This window comes from Triticum aestivum, chromosome 1D, assembly GCF_018294505.1.
Source record: "Triticum aestivum cultivar Chinese Spring chromosome 1D, IWGSC CS RefSeq v2.1, whole genome shotgun sequence".
In the NCBI taxonomy this organism is placed as follows: domain Eukaryota; kingdom Viridiplantae; phylum Streptophyta; class Magnoliopsida; order Poales; family Poaceae; genus Triticum; species Triticum aestivum.
Genome location: NC_057796.1, coordinates 9,608,554 through 9,614,349, shown reverse-complemented (window position 1 = coordinate 9,614,349; position 5,796 = coordinate 9,608,554).

Genomic DNA, 5,796 nt, shown 5'->3' with positions numbered 1-5,796 from the left:
GGTGGAATAGAATATAATGATGGGGGTTATGTGGAGAAGACAAAAAAGGAGAAAGTCTTGCATCAACGAGGCTAATCAATGAGCTATGGTGATGCCCGTCGATTGATGTCAATGCAAGGAGTAGGGATTGCCATGCAACGGATGCACTAGAGCTATAAATGTATGAAAGCTCAACAAAAGAAACTAAGTGGGTGTGCATCCAACTTGCTTGCTCACGAAGACCTAGGGCATTTGAGGAAGCCCATTGCTAGAATATACAAGCCAAGTTCTATAATGAAAAATTCCCACTAGTATATGAAAGTGACAAAATAAGAGACTCTCTATCATGAAGATCATGGTGCTACTTTGAAGCACAAGTGTGGAAAAAGGATAGTAGCATTGCCCCATTTTTATTTTCTCTCTTTTTTCGGGCCGTCTCTTTTTTTGGCCTTTCTATTTTTTTATTAGGGCAATGCTCTATGAAAGATGATCATCACACTTCTATTTATTTACAACTCAATGATTACAACTCGATACTAGAACAAAGTATGACTCTATATGAATGCCTCCGGCGGTATACCGGATAGCAATGAATCAAGAGTGACATGTATGAAGAATTATGAACTATGGCTTTTCCACAAATACAATGCCAACTACATGATCATGCAAAGCAATATGACAATGATCAACGTGTCATGATAAATGAAACGGTGGAAAGTTGCATGGCAATATATCTCGGAATGGTTATGGAAATGCCATAATAGGTAGGTATGGTGGTTGTTTTGAGGAGGATATAAGGAGGTTTATGTGTGAAAGAGCGTATCATCTCACGGGGTTTGGATACACCGGCGAAGTTTGCACCAACTCTCGATGTGAGAAAGGGCAATGCACGGAACCGAGGAGGCTAGCAATGATGGAAGGATAAGAGTGCGTATAATCCATGGACTCAATATTTTTTTGTCATAAAGAACTCACATACTTATTGCAAAAATCTACAAGTCATCAAAAACCAAGCACTAGGCGCATGCTCCTAGGGGGATAGATTGGTAGGAAAAGTGAAGGATGCCCTAGAGGCAATAATATAGTTATGATGTATTTCCTTATTTCATGATAAATGTTTATTATTCATTCTAGAATTGTATTAACCGGAAACATAATACTTGTGTGAATACATAGACAAACAGAGTGTCACTAGTATGCCTCTACTTGACTAGCTCGTTGATCAAAGATAGTTATGTTCCTAGCCATAGACATGAGTTGTCATTTGATTAACGGGATCACATCATTAGGAGAATGATGTGATTGACTTGACCCATTCCGTTAGCTTAGCACACGATCGTTTAGTATTCTGCTATTGCTTTCTTCATAACTTATACATGTTCCTATGACTATGTGATTATGCAACTCCTGTTTACCGGAGGAACACTTTGTGTGCTAGAATATGTGGGAGCCAATATGAGCATCTAGGTTCCGCTATTGATTATTGACCGGAGACGTGTCTCGGTCATGTCTACATTGTTCTCGAACCCGTAGGGTCCGCGCGCTTAAAGTTCGATGACGGTTATATTATGAGTTTATGTGTTTTGATGTACCGAAGGTAGTTCGGAGTCCCGGATGAGATCGGGGACATGACGAGGAGTCTCGAAATGGTCGAGACGTAAAGATCGATATATTGGACGACTATATTCGGACATCGGAAAGGTTCCGAGTGATTCGGGTATTTTTCGAAGTACCGGAGAGTTACGGGAATTCGCGGGAGAGTATATGGGCCTTATTGGGCTTTAGGGGAAAGAGAGAGGAGAGGCTAGGCGCCCGCCAAGGCCTAGTCCGAATTGGACTAGGGGGAGGGGCTGCGCCCCCTCCTTCCTTCTCTTCTCTCTCCCCTTTCCGTAACTCCTACTCCTACTACTTGGAAGGGGGGAATCCTACTCCCGGTGGGAGTAGGACTCCTCCTAGGGCGCGCCATAGAGAGGGCCAACCCTCTCCCTCCTCCACTCCTTTATATACGGGGAGGGGGCACCCCTTGGAGACAACAATTGATCATTGATCTTTTAGCCGTGTGCGGTGCCCCCTCCACCATAGTCCACCTCGATAATATCGTAGCGGTGCTTAGGCGAAGCCCTGCGTCGGTAGAATATCATCATCGTCACCACGCCATCGTTCTGACGAAACTCTCCCTCAACACTCGGCTGGATCGGAGTTCGAGGGACGTCATCGGGCTGAACGTGTGCTGAACTCGGAGGTGTCGTGCGTTCGGTACTTGATCGGTCAGATCGTGAAGACGTACGACTACATCAACCGCGTTGTGCTAATGCTTCCGCTTTCGGTCTACGAGGGTACGTGGACAAGACTCTCCCCTCTCTTGCTATGCATCACCATGATCCTGTGTGTGCGTAGGAAAATTTTGAAATTACTACGTTCCCTAACAGTGGCATCCGAGCCTGGTTTTATTCGTAGATGTTATATGCACGAGTAGAACACAAGTGAGTTGTGGGCGATACAAGTCATAGTGCTTACCAGCATGTCATACTTTGGTTCGGCAGTATTGTTGGATGAAGCGGCCCGGACCGACATTACGCGTACGCTTACGCAAGACTGGTTTTACCGCCGTGCTATGCACACATGTGACTAGCGGGTGTCAGTTTCTCCAACTTTAGTTGAACCGAGTGTGGCTACGCCCGGTCCTTGCGAAGGTTAAAACAGCACCAACTTGACAAACTATCGTTGTGGTTTTGATGTGTAGGTAAGAACGGTTTTTGCTCAGCCCGCAGCAGCCACGTAAAATTTGCAACAACAAAGTAGAGGACGTCTAACTTGTTTTTGCAGGGCATGTTGTGATGTGATGTGGTCTAGGCATGATGCTATATTTTATTGTATGAGATGATCATGTTTTGTAACCGAGTTATCGACAACTGGCAGGAGCCATATGGTTGTCGCTTTATTGTATGCAATGCAAACGCCCTGTAATGCTTTACTTTATCACCAAGCGGTAGCGATAGTCGTAGAAGCATAAGTTGGCGAGACGACAACGATGCTACGATGGAGATCAAGGTGTCGCGCCGGTGACGATGGTGGTCATGACGGTGCTTCGGAGATGGAGATCACATGCACAAGATGATGATGGCCATATCATATCAGTTATATTGATTGTATGCGATGTTTATCTTTTATGCATCTTATCTTGCTTTGATTGACGGTAGCATTATAAGATGATCTCTCACTAAATTATCTAGGAGTAGATCACTGGACAGCGGTCAAAATTATCCTTAGTGGAATAAGGATATGTTTCTCAATTATGGAGGTGACAAAAAGGTTCGTCGTAAAGGGTTACGTCGATGCAAGTTTTGACACTGATCCAGATGACTCTAAGTCTTCATGTGGATACATATTGAAGGTGGGCGCAATTAGCTAAAGTAGCTCCGTGCAGAGCATTGTAGACATAGAAATTTGCAAAATACATACGGATCTGAATATGGCAGACCCGTTGACTAAACTTCTCTCACAAGCAAAACATGACCACCCCTTAGTACTCTTTGGGTGTTAATCATATCGCGATGTGAACTAAATTATTGACTCAAGTAAACCCTTTGGGTGTTGATCACATGACGATGTGAACTATGGGTGTTAATCACATGGTGATGTGAACTATTGATGTTAAATCACATGGCGATGTGATCTAGATTATTGACTCTAGTGCAAGTGGGAGACTGAAGGAAATATACCCTAGAGGCAATAATAAAGTTATTATTTATTTCCTTATTTCATGATAAATATTTATTATTCATGCTAGAATTGTATTAACCGAAAACATAATACTTGTGTGAATACATAGACAAACAGAGTGTCACTAGTATGCCTCTACTTGACTAGCTCGTTGATCAAAGATGGTTATGTTTCATAGCCATAGACATGAGTTGTCATTTGATTAACGGGATCACATCATTAGGAGAATGATGTGATTGACTTGACCCTTTCCATTAGCTTAGCACACGATCGTTTAGTATTCTGCTATTGCTTTCTTCATGACTATGAGATTATGCAACTCCCATTTACCGGAGGAACACTTTGTGTGCTACCAAACATCACAACGTAACTGGGTGATTATAAAGGTGCACTACAGGTGTCTCCAAAGGTACTTGTTGGGTTGGCGTATTTCGAGATTAGGATTTGTCACTCCGATTGTCGGAGAGGTATCTCTGGGCCCACTCAGTAATGCACATCACTATAAGCCTTGCAAGCATTGTAACTAATGAGTTAGTTGCGGGATGATGTATTACGGAACGAGTAAAGAGACTTGCCGGAAATGAGATTGAACTAGGTATTGAGATACCGACGATCGAATCTCGGGCAAGTATCATACCGATGACAAAGGGAACAACGTATGTTGTTATGCGGTTTGACCGATAAAGATCTTCGTAGAATATGTGGGAGCCAATATGAGCATCCAGGTTCCGCTATTGGTTATTGACCGGAGACGTGTCTCGGTCATGTCTACATTGTTCTCGAACCCGTAGGGTCCGCACGCTTAAAGTTCGATGACGGTTATATTATGAGTTTATGTGGTTTGATGTACCGAAGGTAGTTCAGAGTCCCAGATGAGATCGGGGACATGACGAGGAGTCTCGAAATGGTCGAGACGTAAAGATCGATATATTGGACAACTATATTCGGACATCGGAAAGGTTCCGAGTGATTCGGGTATTTTTCGGAGTACCGGAGAGTTACGGGAATTCGCCGGGTAGTATATGGGCCTTATTGGGCTTTAGGGGAAAGAGAGAGGAGAGGCTGGGCGCCCCCCCAAGGCCTAGTCCGAATTGGACTAGGGGGAGGGGCTGCGCCCCCTCCTTCCTTCTCTTCTCTCTCCCCTTTCCTTGACTCCTACTCCTACTACTTGGAAGGGGGGAATCCTACTCCCGGTGGGAGTAGGACTCCTCCTAGGGCGCGCCATAGAGAGGGCCGGCCCTCCTCCTCCTCCACTCCTTCATATACGGGGAGGGGGGCACCCTTGGAGACAACAATTGATCATTGATCTTTTAGCCGTGTGCGGTGCCCCCCTCCACCATAGTCCACCTCGATAATATTGTATCGGTGCTTAGGCGAAGCCCTGCGTCGGTAGTACATCATCATCGTCACCACGCCGTTGTGCTGACGAAACTCTCCCTCAACACTCGGCTGGATCGGAGTTCGAGGGACGTCATCGGGCTGAACGTGTGCTGAACTCGGAGGTGCCGTGCATTCGGTACTTGATCGGTCAGATCGTGAAGACGTATGACTACATCAACCGTGTTGTGCTATGCGAGGGTACGTGGACAACACTCTCCCCTCTCGTTGCTATGCATCACCATGATCCTGTGTGTGCGTAGGAAAATTTTGAAATTACTACGTTCCCAAACAAAAAGACCATCGCTCGTCCCGGACCGCCACTCATATGGAGGACAATCAAAGAACACCTCATGCTTCAAATTTGTTACATAACGTTTACCATACGTGCATGCTACGGGACTTGCAAACTTCAACGGAAGAATTTCCCACATGCACAACTACTCAACTAGCACAACTTTAATATCACTACCTCCATATCTGAAAACAATCATCAAACATCGAACTTCTCTTAGTATTCAGCACACTCAAAGTTTTTTACTAGTCTTGAATACCTAGCATATTAGGATTAATTTCCCAATTTAAGCAAATTACCATGCTGTTTAAGACTCTCAAAATAATATAAGTGAAGGATGAGAGAATAATAGTTTCTATAAAACAAAACCACCGCCGTGCTCTAAAAGATATAAGTGAAGCACTAGAGCAAAAACTATATAG